This window comes from Gossypium hirsutum, chromosome D11 (assembly GCF_007990345.1).
Source record: "Gossypium hirsutum isolate 1008001.06 chromosome D11, Gossypium_hirsutum_v2.1, whole genome shotgun sequence".
In the NCBI taxonomy this organism is placed as follows: domain Eukaryota; kingdom Viridiplantae; phylum Streptophyta; class Magnoliopsida; order Malvales; family Malvaceae; genus Gossypium; species Gossypium hirsutum.
In genome coordinates this window covers 348,617-363,358 of record NC_053447.1, presented here as the reverse complement: position 1 = coordinate 363,358, position 14,742 = coordinate 348,617, and the positions used below count along the sequence as shown (strand labels likewise).

Genomic DNA, 14,742 nt, shown 5'->3' with positions numbered 1-14,742 from the left:
AAATGAATTTAGACTATTTACTTGCCTCAATACAAAGCCAGACGATTGTTTTTATAAGCACAGATAACTTGCTTTCTTTAACAGACTAACTAACCTTTCAACCTTCACTACCTACCTCTCTAACCCCTCTCTAACCGTTTTATTATCCTTAACATGCTACAAGTTGTAGCAATTGATTCTTATTTTTTTACTTCCATTTCCATTTCAAGCAATTAAATTTTTTATACTTTCATTTCCTTTGAAACTATCCATCTTCTACACAAAACCAGACAAAGCCCTGCCATTATCTTCTCTCTTCCTTTCGCCTTCAGCTTATCAAATTGACCATTCTCCGTCAAACTCTCTGCACAAATAAATTTCTCCATCTAATTCTCTGCACAAACAAACTTCTCCATCAAACTCTCTGCCCAAACAACACATGAAAATAGAAGGAGATAATGAAATTTTAAAATAAACATAAACATAGAAAGAAAGTGGAAAGCTTTGTTATTAACCTCTACTCCCGCTCAATCAATAAGCCAGCCAAAGAAAGCTACTGGTATGTAAGTGAGAAGACATACACCACTATGTGTTGCAGTATTATATATATTGCCATGCATGCACCTTTTCCACTCACATTCCACTCCATTCTCACTCACATTCCACTCTATTCTCACTCTAATTGGCATTCTACGCTTCACCACCATGGTTCATGAATACGAATTACGTGTTAGAGCTGATCTTCCTCCTAATTTGAAATGGGTAGGACCGACAGAAGAGTGGAGCGAAATAGGAACAATAGTTCAGGTAAAAATATTATGTATAGAGATAAGTTTATTAGTGTTTTTTCTTTTAAAAGTTAAAATGTTTAATATATTTTACATGCAGGTTGTATGCAACAATCATGACATGCCAGCGGTTGATAGCTTTTATGCTTATGGCCGACCATGGAGGACTCATAGATGTAGTTGTGGTTCAGAACTGTATTTTAAAGTTCGTAGCATTCCCCCTCTGAGTAGGTTATGTTTCAACTCTGAACAAGGAGTCGTCCAGGTACAAATCTTAAAGATAGACTTTCCTAGTTGGGCTGGGCATGATTATTCGATGAGCTATGACAGCATTTCGACCGAAGCCACCAGCGTAGATTGGCAGGCATTCCATCGAACCGTGAGTTTGTGTTTGTTATTTTAAGTTTTGATTTGCCATCTTATTTTCTAATGATTTCTTCTTCTTTTTTTGGAGGATAAGCAGTACGGAAGGAGCTTAAGGCTATTCCAGTTAGAATATGCAGAATCATATTATGTAAATGATGGTGATGAACATTTATATACAGCAAAACTGGAGGTGGTTAGAGGAAGAGACCAAAATACGGGCGAGGAAATTGTAGAAAATGTTGGGACGGGAAGGTTTTACTTTAAATGGAAGTCATTGTGATGTCGTCCTAAGTATATACGGGAAGGTTTGTTTTTGTTGGTGGTCAGCTCCTGATGTATGATGTATGTCTGTTTCCTGTATGTTTGGCTGTATCTCATTAAGACTAAAATGAAGATGAATATCTGGTTGTCATATTTACTACAATCACGATCTATTGCAACAAATATTGACTAAAATGAATCGAAAACATAAAATAACAACTATAATATCACGGTATAATTGGAAGACTTCCAATTTTTTATTTTTTATTTTTTGAATAAATTTTCTGCTGGATTTTATTGGAGAAACCCAAATATATGTCCAAAACACAGACAAAACGAACTTAACTAAATAGAAAAAACAAAGCCCCAATGCACAAGGCCCAAAAAGGAAAAATAACAGAACCCGAACAGACGAGGCCCAATCCAGCAAAAACAAAAGGAGCATGCTCTAAAGTCGTCTAAAGGCATAATAAACATCATAATTAAACACTTTCCTATAAATGCTCCCAACCTTTCATCTGCTCTTCTTTCCTCTCTTCGATTATCCGGCTTCCCGCTTTCATCTCCAACGCTCATCGGCCTAGTTTACAGAGATCCTCCTCCGATCCTTCTCCACCAATCCTCATGTCCCACTGTCCCCCTTTTTTAAGTCCTTCTGTGGCCACCATATGTGCTACTCTGTTGAATTTTAGCACAAAGGTCTCTTTGAGTTTTTTCACAAATTAAGGTAGTCATCCAACTAAAATTTTAAATTGGAGTTAATCTCAAAGAATGGGGTTGTTTTGTACATTGTGGATTCTGTTGACACCATTTTTTTGATGAAAACGGGGTCGACTTGGATTTTGAAAATGAAAACGGGAGTCGCCACAAATCTTTTATTAAGATGTGATTGGATCACCTTGAAAAGTAGTTGCTTTTAATAAACGAGTGGATTTTGCTAAAACAACTGTTTTGGTCCACGAAATTTAAAAAAACGGGTTCGGGAGTCGGTTGCGTACGAGGAAGGATTAGCACCCTCGTAACGCCCAAAATTGGTACCTAGTTGACTACTTAATGTCTTAATGTCGAAAATCGAGAACTTTGAAGAATCTAAAAATACGATCCTTGTATTAAAATGAAAATTTTTGGAAAAAAGGGACACGTTCCACGTTAATCGAGAAAGAAAGCATCACATCCAGTAAGTTAGGACACAACGTCTTGAATTCCTGATACGCGGATGAATGGAAAAATTTACTTATTTAAAAGATGTTTAATTATCTCGGGTTTAAAAAAGGGACCATGCCCAGTAAGTTAGGACACGATCTTTTTTTTTTTTAAATTCCCGAGATTGTTTAAAAACTTGAGTTTGAAAAGATTCGTATATTTAGATTCATTGTGAAAATCGAAACCCAGTAAGTTAGGGCACGATCTTCTCGAATCTAAACACGAAGTGCCGTTTTTTAAAACAAATTTTGTTATATTGAATGAAATAAAAACACGAAGTCGTAGTAAAAATGTGAAAGCAAATTACATTATTATGCATGGCAAAACTATGATGAATACAAAAGTATAAAAATAATACGGGCAATAATAATAAAATAAAACAAAGAAAAAGAACAAATCGATAACATGCGAAATAATAAACAGTAACATGTAAATAAAATGCGCAAATGCGTACAAATATTATATAAATAAATAATATATACATATAAAAAATAGGCATGTGAGATATATAAAAAATAAAATAAGATAAATATATATATGTATAGATATAAAAGAAACCGTATATATAAAAAAAACATCTAAATATGTATACGTATATTCGTGAGGAAAAATGGAAAGTATATAGATATACATATATGAAAGAAAAAGTATTTATGTATATATTAAATAAGTTAGAAACAAATACATATACATATATATATATACATATATAAGCAAATATATAATAATAATATTAATATAATAAGACACATATTTAAAATTACACAAGTAAATATAAATGAAAATATATAATGAGAATAATAAAGATATATATATAACAATAATAATGATGATAATAATAATAATAACATAAAATTGTTAAAATATGGGCTAAATCGAAATAAAACAAAAGAAACTGGGCGAATTCAAAATAAAAGGGACTAAATTAAAGAGCGCGCCAAAAACGAAGGGATCAAATAGGAAAATAACCCAGCCGCCTCAAAACGCAGCGCAGCAGTGGGCCAAATTGAGAGAAAAACAAAACTTTGTGGCCAAATTACAAAAGTGCAGAAAACTTCCCTGCAAGTACCACAAAATCGGAGGGACCCATTGCGCAAATAACCCAAAAGTCAGAAACACGCGGATCCTCCCCTTGGGTCGGGTCACCGCGTGGGTCAGAGACCAAAACGACGCCGTTTTTGGTCTCTGAACCTTAAGCCCAAACGGCGCCGTTTTGAAAACCTTATTTAAGACAATTTTTTTTAAAAACTCATTCTTTCATTGTTTAGAAAAAAAAACTTCAGAGAAAAAAGGAAACCCCCAGCCCGCCTTTTCCTTTGGCTAAACGGGCCACCCATGACCCCGCCACATGCGGTGGTCGGAGGTTCTAAACGGTCGGTTTTTAACCCCGTTTCAGGGACCAACTAAGGATCGGGCTTTAGACTCGTAGGGCCGAGGAGCGAACCCCCAAACGTCGCCCTCGGGGTCCGATCTCGAAGACCCGAAGACGGACTCCGGCGACAACGCAAGCGAAGTGACTCAGGTACCGTTTCGTTTCCTTTTTCTGTTTCTTTGTTTGTAGATGTAGAGAGAAGAAAAAGAAAAATAAACAAATCCGGAACAGGAGAATCGCAAATCACCTTCAAAATTTTTTTGTTTTTTTGATTTCTGAAAGTGTCTTTTTTTTGAAGAGGGGAAAACCGCCCCCTTTTTACAATGGTCTTTGAATCCGTTTTTTGAACCAAAAATAATACCCCCCCTTTTGCTTGTTGCTGTTGTTCTCTTTATTATTTGCAGGTGAAGCAGGTGGGTAAAGACGTGATGGAGGCATGGAAGGGACGGTGGCAGGTGCGCCATTTGCGCTGACGGCGGCCGAAGTCAGAAGACCCTAGGTGCGGCGCACCTAGGGTTTGTTTTTGCTGTTCATTTTTCTGATTTTGTTGGGCTAGGGTTGTTAGGTTATTTGGGTGTTGGGTCTGTTGGGTTTTAGGTTTGTTGTAATGGGTAAATTTGGGTAGATTGGGCTGAAATGGGTTAGGTCAAAATGGGCCTGTACAGCTGCCCCTCTTTGCTCGTTGTCGTGTAACGATAATAGAGCAAAGACTAAGAAAGGCCCATTTTGCCCGATCTCGCCATATCTTGGCTTCTTCTGGCGCTTCCCTTCAAGTAGCTTTATTCCAATCCACTGTGTCTTGTCGCTTCAATCCACTCCACTGCAGTTCAGGGAGATCTGACTTGTAGCTTCAATCTTTCTTCGCAAGAATTTCAAGGGGACAAGATTCGTGGTTTGGTTCATTATTATTAATCTGCTCCACTACTGCTTAAGAGGACAGCATCTGCAATCTTCAATCTATTCCACTGCCAACCAGGAAGATAGAATTACTGGCTTCAATCTGCTCCACTGTAACTTCAGGGGGACAAGATCTGTAATTTCCAATCTATTCCACTACAGGTCAGGGATATAGGACTTGTGGTTTGAATCCACTTCCTTACACTTGAAGATAAGATTTGCTGTCTTTGATCTGCTTCGCTACGGCTTAGGGAGACAAAATCTGTAACCTTTAACCAGCTCCAATGCAACCGATGGAGGCAAGGCTTTGTTTTTGATCTGTTTTGCTGTTAATGCAGGAAGGCAAGATCTGCTTCTTTAACTAGCTCCACTGCAATCGATGGATGCAAGGCTTTGTTTTCGATCTGCTTCGCTGTTAATGTAGGAAGGCAAGATCTGCTTCTTTAACCAGCTCCACTACAACCGAGAGAGGCAAGGTTTGTGTCTTCGACCTGCTTCACTGTCAATGCAGGAAGGCAAGATCTTTTGTCTTCAACCAGCTCTATCACAACCGAAAGAGGCAAGGTTTGTGTCTTCGATCTGCTTCGCTGTTAATGCAGAAAAGCAAGATCTTTTGTCTTCAACCAGCTCCATCACAACCGAAAGAGGCAAGGTTTGTGTCTTCGATCTGCTTCGCTGTCAATGTAGGAAGGCAAGATCTTTTGTCTTCAACCAGCTCTATCACAGCCGAAAGAGGCAAGGTTTGTGTCTTCGATCTGCTTCGCTGTCAATGCAGAAAAGCAAGATCTTTTGTCTTCAACCAGCTCCATCACAACCGAAAGAGGCAAGGTTTGTGTCTTCGATCTGCTTCGCTGTCAATGTAGGAAGGCAAGATCTTTTGTCTTCAACCAGCTCTATCACAACCGAAAGAGGCAAGGTTTGTGTCTTCGATCTGCTTCGCTGTCAATGCAGAAAAGCAAGATCTTTTCTTTAACCAGCTCCACTACAACCGAGAGAGGCAAGGTTTGTGTCTTCGACCTGCTTCACTATCAATGCAGGAAGGCAAGATCTGTAACTTCATTGATCTGTCCCTTGGGGAACATGACCTGTATGTTCTATTTTATGAACCTAATTGTGCCTAGTGATTAGGATGACATAATCAGAATGAATCAAATGCTCATAACTAGATATGTATGAATGACATTTGAATGAATGCAAAATGTCATGAAGATGATTCCTTAATGCTTAGGTTAACATCACGTAAAAACTTATTAAGGTTTTATCACTGACGTACTACAACGCCTTTTTGCTCGTCTGGTATATCCAAAGAAACACTTAATCTGGTTGCCCCCCACTGTAAACCTTAAAGTTTAATCTATTAGGGCACAAAATTTGTACCATCATTCTCCCACTACAATCCAAGGGTAGAAATATGGTTTTTCCTCAATCCTCTTTTATCACAATTCAAGGATATAGGATCTTAATCTTTCTGGTCCCCTTACACCATTTCCAAGGTGTCGTTTCAAAGACTCATACACAAATGAAGGCTCTCTTCTCCGAGGTAACCTCTTCCTATTGCCTAGTGATTATTGCTTGCTTGTTTATTTAAGCTTTTTCATTGACACGACATCTTGTCATTTTGTTCAATCAATGCATTTGTCAACAAAATCCAAAGAGAAAGTCCAAACTTAGACTCTTCCTTCTCAAATTTCCAACCTTCAAATTTGGCATGTTCTAAACAATAGTCCTGTTTCAGGTTCCTGTATTATTTAGAAACTTTTCAGAGTAATATGCAAAACTTCCTTTGTGAAAGTTTTATTAGTCCATTAATCATTATTCCAATGGTTGCAAAAAAGGTCATAACAATGGATAAGAATAAAGTTGGTTCTGAGCATAGCTCGAAAGAACAAATTATAGAAAATAGTGAAGAAGGACAACAAAAGAATTAATTGGGAATGTATATCTTGGAAAGAAAGAAAAAGTATTCCAAGAACAACAAATAACATGAGAATTGGGTGCCCCAGATATCACAGCTTGGACTTCTTTATACAAACTTTCTGAAGACCCTTTTGAGTTGGACATGTGTTTAGGAGATCTACAATGCTCTGTCGATGCCCCCAAGATGTCGCCTATCCTTTCCTGTTGATTCAGGCATGGCAAGATCAACACATGCCTCAATATGAACAAAACTTGAGCAGCTTATATCACCTCATGCCCCATTTTGATCAGTATTTGAGCCGCCCCTTTCGGGTTTTCAACTCAAATCCCCTTTGGCCTAAGGTGCCCTTTGCGGGTTTTCCCCTTAGCCTCTCCATTTCTACTTTTTCATTTTTCATTTTTTCATCATCTTCTTCTTCTTCTTCTTTTTTTTTGAATCAAAGTGCCCTTTTGCAGGTTTTCCTTGGTCCTTCCTTCTTCTTTAAACGAAGTGTTTCTAGACTGGATCCGAGTTTATAGGATTAGCAATGTCACTCAGGATCAGTGCTCTTCTAAAAATGGTCTTCTTTACAACATAGGGACTTTCCTAGTTTGGCATTCATTTCCCTTTAGAATCCTTTCGTTAAGGAAGAATCTTTTTCAACATCCAGCCCTCTTGTGGAATTCTCTGAGACGAGCATGTTTATTATGAGCTCATATTATTTATTTATGGTACATCTGACCCTGATGAATAGCTTTTAACCCTTTTCCTAGGGCCAACTGATCACATTGCGATTGGATCCCTTCAACAAGCAATGAGGGGATTCTAATAGGTAGAACTACCTCAATCCTGTAAACCAAAAAGAGAAGTGTTGCCCCAGTACCGATGTTCGACAAACAATGAGGGTAAATGGTAATTTCTCACGTCAATCCTCGTAAGTCTCAGTCATTTTCCTTCAATTTTTGATGTTCAACTTTAGGAACTTCAGTGACGAATCGTGGTGTCCACTTCTGAGCTAATTTGAGACTTCAGCTATCGTGCTATTGTTTAACCTCAATGCATTCTCCAATACTCTCTTCTCTAAAATTCTGTATCGGTATACGATGACTTTAGCTCATGAAGTAGCCTCTCAAAATGAAACAATGCCCATTAGAAGTCTTCGATAATGGTGATGTCCATGCCCCATTGTGCTCAAAATTTGAGTCGTCCTTTTTTCGGGTTTTCAACTCAGATTCACCTTTGGTCAAAGCGCCCTTTGTGGGTTTTCGCCTTGGCCTCTCCTTTTTTCTTTTTCCTATTTTGACTTTGATTTTTTTGATTTTTTGATTTTTTGAATTCATGAGATTAGGCAAGTTCTGGTCATGCTTTTCGACCAGAATCAATGTTATTCTAAAGTCTTCCACATAAGATCTTCCACTTTCATCTTGTATGTGAGAAACCTTCTTTGGTACCAGATTTCTTTCATAGAGCCCTTTTGGGACGCAACTATGACAGAAAAATTTGGATCTCTATCTTTAATCAGGATAAAATCCAACAACATCTTGAAGGGATGGAAACTCAACTTCAAATGGGTAAAGCTATGCTGACTCAACGAGAGAGGCATTGCCCCGGCAAAGAATTGCATCGTTCGCACTGTAAATTTTTGACATCGTGCTGTTGTGCAGGTTTTATTATCAAGCTCACAATTTCTAATGATTCACTGAGAGGTAGGATCTGTTTATCCTTTTGTTCTACCATCCTCAACAAGTTTGGAGATAAGCTACGCTCTGTGTCAACTTCAAAGTCGTGAGATCCCTCTAAACACATGTCTCGCTCAAAAGGAGATTCTAAGTCTGTAGCAGCGTCATTCATGTCGTTGATATCCAGAGACCTGTTGTAGGTACAAAATAATATATAAAGAATGTATGAATTTAAGAATAATTATCTGCACGGTATGATTATGAATGAATGAAAGAATGATTTGGATGGAAGAATAAAAGAATAATCAATGAAAAATATTAGTTCAAAAGATCGCAAAGATGCATTCCATTAAAATAATGACGTTCAGACATAAGCCTTTTTCACGAAAGACTTCTTGTTGCTCTAGGCTGAAAGCAACAAGTGTGTTTTGAATATTACTCTGAGTAAGCTCTAAATACTACAAAGGTTTCTTTAGAACACTCCCAGGTTTATAAGGGCGAACACCTAATAAGATCCCTTTTCAATTATGCCTTCATATATGGTATTGATGTGAAAACTTCCCAACACTTTCTCATATATTGCGTTCACCCCATTTGTTAATCATGATTGGGTGGCGAATTTTCTGCATTAGATGAGTCACCAAACTTGACGACACCCATGTTGATGAGCTTTTCAACCAGTTTCTTGAAGGCTATGCAGTTCTCTATGGAATGCCCCGTATTTCCCGCATGATACTCGCATTGTGCATTCGCATCGTGCCATTTGGGGTTCGGAGGCTGTGGAGGTTTCGTGTAGAGAGGGGCGACAATACGTGCGTTGAATAAGCTTTGATACAACTCCTTATATGACATCGAAATTGGCGTGAATTGAAGGTTCTCAGTGCCTTGCTTCACATACGATTCTTGTCTAGATGAACCTTGCTGACTAGTAATCACCTTTCTTGGCTGTGTAATCGGTTTGTTGTAGGTGTTCACATTGCTCACCTCATTTTCCTTCTTCTTTAAGTCTGACCTCCTATTATTTTCTCCAGCATCAATCTTTCCACTTCTCACGGCACTTTCAATCATTTCACCGCTCATGACTATGTCTGAAAAACTCTTCGAAGCACTTCCTAACATATGGGTGATGAACGGGGCCTTCAATGTGTTGATGAAGAGCATCGTCATTTCTTTCTCTAGGAGTGGCGGCTGAACTTGGATAGCGACCTCCCTCCACCTTTGCGCGTATTGCCTAAAACTTTCATTAGGCTTTTTCTCCATATTTTGAAGGGTAATTCTGTCAAGGACCATATCAGCTACATGACTGTATTGTTTCATAAAGGCTTGTGCTAAATCCCTCCAAGAACTAATCTGGATACGCGTCAATTGATTGTACCACTTAGACGCTGCCCCTGTGAGGCTATCTTGAAAGCAGTGTATGAGCAGTTGGTCGTTGTTGACGTATCCGGCCATACGCCTACAGAACATAGTAATATGAGCTTCTGGGCAGCTGGTCCCATTATATTTCTCGAATTCCGGCATTTTAAATTTGTAAGGAAGCACCAAATCCGGAACTAAACTCAGATCTTTCGCATCTATTCCACGATAGCCGTCGATACTTTCTATCGCCCTAAACTTCTCTTCAATCCATTTCCATTTCTCCTCAAACTGCTTTGGTAACTCCTCCTTCATCTTGTCTTTCTCCGCTACTTCATCGAAGTCCGGGACAACCAGATTATCGTCAGGACTAGAACCAGATCTGACCTGAAGGTTCTTCGGCATTGAAGCGTCACCTTGAAAGTGTTGAGGCCTAATTGAAACAGAAGATCTTCGTAGATGTGGTTCAATCTGAATTTGCGCTTGCGGAGGCGTGTATCCTGGAGAAAAAAGTGGCTCATCATTGTTTCCTTCTTCATCGCAAACCACAGGATTTTTCCCTTTATCCACTCCCTTGGTTATTAATTGCGTCAATTTAGTCATTAGTTCATCCTGAGACTCCTTCATCTTTTGTGCCATGTCTTTCTGGATCTTTTCCACATGTTCTTTCATTTGCACCTGTAACTGGTCTTGCATCTCTTTTTGCGTTTGCTCCAGTTTCTCTAATCTTTGATCCATTTCTTTGGCTTTGCGACGAGTACCGTAAGGATGTTTGGTTGATTGGTTTTCCAGATTAGCTGAAATAATTTTACATAATTAGGGTCACTTCGTGAAAATCTAATGCATATGATGCAATGTAATGCAAATGCATGAAATGAATGCCTAAAGAGACGTTGATTCTGATTCAATTACATTTAGGAAACTTTTCTAGAAAGCAAATTCCCTTACATAAAACGGATACATGTACGACCTTACCCTCATATTCCAAGAAACAACATCGATTTTTTTCATCCGCATGTTTGAGGTAATCTCACCAATAGATGCCATTGCTAGCTCATTTTCTTGATCTTGGTCGCGATCCATCATCTGCCCATCTTCATAAGGCTCGTCAGCTTGTTGAAGGCTTTTGGACAATCGTCTCGAATCCCCAGGCCACCAAGCAAGGTCACGAACTCTTCCATTGCCATTCTTGTGTTTCTCAGAATATGTTTGGGAAGTCGTATTGTTTTCCACTTTATCAAGGAATGCGTATTCCATGACAAGCTTTCTAATTTAGTAATTGGATTTGAACCCATATCTCTTTCCTAAAATGCAAATGCAATGCAATCATAATCAAAACAAAACAAGATCGGTTAGTAAAAAAAAAGAAGCAAACAAGGAAAACAAAAAGTACCTAATCAGGTAGATACTAGGGGTTTGGAGTGGCTCTACCTAGGTTAAGTTCCTAAGTCTACTATATGAGGGTTGGTTCTAAAGTAAGGGTACCCGAACTAGCAGATTCCTCGATCCTCACCCATTATAGGCTCATACGGACTGAGTTCAGTTCAGGGGAATACATTTCCCTATGGCCATGCGGAGATGAAAATCTCACGAAGACATAGGTACGGATGTATCCCGAAAGCGATTCACTATCCCATGCGGAGGTGAAAACCTCACGAAGGCGTAGCTTCTCACTCCCACTTAAAAAGGGTGTGACCAACGGTCATGCAATGCAATGTGCAAAAATAGATCTGAACTTAAACACAGCAATTATGAATCACAATGACGAAGATCATAATAAAGATAAATAAAAATACAATGAAAGGATCGTATATTTAAACTAAGTTTTTGATTTTTGACAAAAGACAAAAAAAATAATCAACTCATGGCTTGACTCTCTTATTTAAAGTCCCCAGTGGAGTCGCCAAGCTGTTGACACCATTTTTTTGATGAAAACGGGGTCGACTTGGATTTTGAAAATGAAAACGGGAGTCGCCACCAATCTTTTATTAAGATGTGATTGGATCACCTTGAAAAGTAGTTGCTTTTAATAAACGAGTGGATTTTGCTAAAACAACTGTTTTGGTCCACGAAATTTAAAAAAACGGGTTCGGGAGTCGGTTGCGTACGAGGAAGGATTAGCACCCTCGTAACGCCCAAAATTGGTACCTAGTTGACTACTTAATGTCTTAATGTCGAAAATCGAGAACTTTGAAGAATCTAAAAATACGATCCTTGTATTAAAATGAAAATTTTTGGGAAAAAGGGACACGTTCCACGTTAATCGAGAAAGAAAGCATCACATCCAGTAAGTTAGGACACAACGTCTTGAATTCCTGATACGCGGATGAATGGAAAAATTTACTTATTTAAAAGATGTTTAATTATCTCGGGTTTAAAAAAGGGACCATGCCCAGTAAGTTAGGACACGATCTTTTTTTTTTTAAATTCCCGAGATTGTTTAAAAACTTGAGTTTGAAAAGATTCGTATATTTAGATTCATTGTGAAAATCGAAACCCAGTAAGTTAGGGCACGATCTTCTCGAATCTAAACACGAAGTGCCGTTTTTTAAAACAAATTTTGTTATATTGAATGAAATAAAAACACGAAGTCGTAGTAAAAATGTGAAAGCAAATTACATTATTATGCATGGCAAAACTATGATGAATACAAAAGTATAAAAATAATACGGGCAATAATAATAAAATAAAACAAAGAAAAAGAACAAATCGATAACATGCGAAATAATAAACCGTAACATGTAAATAAAATGCGCAAATGCGTACAAATATTATATAAATAAATAATATATACATATAAAAAATAGGCATGTGAGATATATAAAAATAAAATAAGATAAATATATATATGTATAGATATAAAAGAAACCGTATATATAAAAAAAACATCTAAATATGTATACGTATATTCGTGAGGAAAAATGGAAAGTATATAGATATACATATATGAAAGAAAAAGTATTTATGTATATATTAAATAAGTTAGAAACAAATACATATACATATATATATACATATATAAGCAAATATATAATAATAATATTAATATAATAAGACACATATTTAAAATTACACAAGTAAATATAAATGAAAATATATAATGAGAATAATAAAGATATATATATAACAATAATAATGATAATAATAATAATAATAACATAAAATTGTTAAAATATGGGCTAAATCGAAATAAAACAAAAGAAACTGGGCGAATTCAAAATAAAAGGGACTAAATTAAAGAGCGCGCCAAAAACGAAGGGATCAAATAGGAAAATAACCCAGCCGCCTCAAAACGCAGCGCAGCAGTGGGCCAAATTGAGAGAAAAACAAAACTTTGTGGCCAAATTACAAAAGTGCAGAAAACTTCCCTGCAAGTACCACAAAATCGGAGGGACCCATTGCGCAAATAACCCAAAAGTCAGAAACACGCGGATCCTCCCCTTGGGTCGGGTCACCGCGTGGGTCAGAGACCAAAACGACGCCGTTTTTGGTCTCTGAACCCTAAGCCCAAACGGCGCCGTTTTGAAAACCTTATTTAAGACAATTTTTTTAAAAACTCATTCTTTCATTGTTTAGAAAAAAAAAACTTCAGAGAAAAAAGGAAACCCTCAGCCCGCCTTTTCCTTTGGCTAAACGGGCCACCCATGACCCCGCCACATGCGGTGGTCGGAGGTTCTAAACGGTCGGTTTTTAACCCCGTTTCAGGGACCAACTAAGGATCGGGCTTTAGACTCGTAGGGCCGAGGAGCGAACCCCCCAAACGTCGCCCTCGGGGTCCGATCTCGAAGACCCGAAGACGGACTCCGGCGACAACGCAAGCGAAGTGACTCAGGTACCGTTTCGTTTCCTTTTTCTGTTTCTTTGTTTGTAGATGTAGAGAGAAGAAAAAGAAAAATAAACAAATCCGGAACAGGAGAATCGCAAATCACCTTCAAAATTTTTTGTTTTTTTGATTTCTGAAAGTGTTTTTTTTTTGAAGAGGGGAAAACCGCCCCCTTTTTACAATGGTCTTTGAATCCGTTTTTTGAACCAAAAATAATACCCCCCTTTTGCTTGTTGCTATTGTTCTCTTTATTATTTGCAGGTGAAGCAGGTGGGTAAAGACGTGATGGAGGCATGGAAGGGACGGTGGCAGGTGCGCCATTTGCGCTGACGGCGGCCGAAGTCAGAAGACCCTAGGTGCGGCGCACCTAGGGTTTGTTTTTGCTGTTCATTTTTCTGATTTTGTTGGGCTAGGGTTGTTAGGTTATTTGGGTGTTGGGTCTGTTGGGTTTTAGGTTTGTTGTAATGGGTAAATTTGGGTAGATTGGGCTGAAATGGGTTAGGTCAAAATGGGCCTGTACAGATTCCATATCAGATAAAAACATTCACAAAGGAATTTCATCAATAAAAATGCACCAAGGGACCCTTTCTCTTCACTTCTTCACAAGAGTCACCATTGGTATCGTTTGCATTTACATTTACATTGATTTCATTGTTAATGGGGCTGGTGACAATCACAATCTAGGCAATAACTGTGATGCCATCATCTAATGCTGCTTTTTGTATGGACTTCGGCTACGTGTTTGAAGTAACATAGGGAGTAAAGGTGCTCATGGGCAGGGCCGGGTTCGGGCCGGGCCCATAAAAAATTTTGGCCCCGGCCTGGCCCGGCCTGAAATATGGGCTTAAGATTTTGTCCAGGCCCGGTCCGGGAAAAAATCATAAGTTCGGGTCCGGCCCAGCCCGGCCCATTTTTATTTTAAAATTTTTAAAAAATTAAAAAAAGTATTTTAAAATTAAAAAATTTTAAAAATATATTTTAAAAATATTTTAAAATTAAAAAAGTATGTAAAAAATATTTTAAAATTTTAAAAAATAAATATATTTATTATATTGGGCTGGGCCGGGTCGGGCCCGAGCCAAAAAAGTGGTGCCCGAAGCCCGGCCGGGCCTCGTTTTTTA

General features: G+C 38.1%; 1 long non-coding RNA gene across 1 annotated transcript; it reads left to right on the top strand.

The window, feature by feature from the left end:
* The first annotated feature begins 907 nt into the window (after positions 1-907).
* On the top strand, positions 908-1,547 carry LOC121223591 (uncharacterized). The gene is made up of 2 exons (XR_005920903.1): positions 908-1,146; positions 1,231-1,547. It is a non-coding gene; the product is annotated as an uncharacterized lncRNA (long non-coding RNA).
* Positions 1,548-14,742: the final 13,195 nt, after the last annotated feature.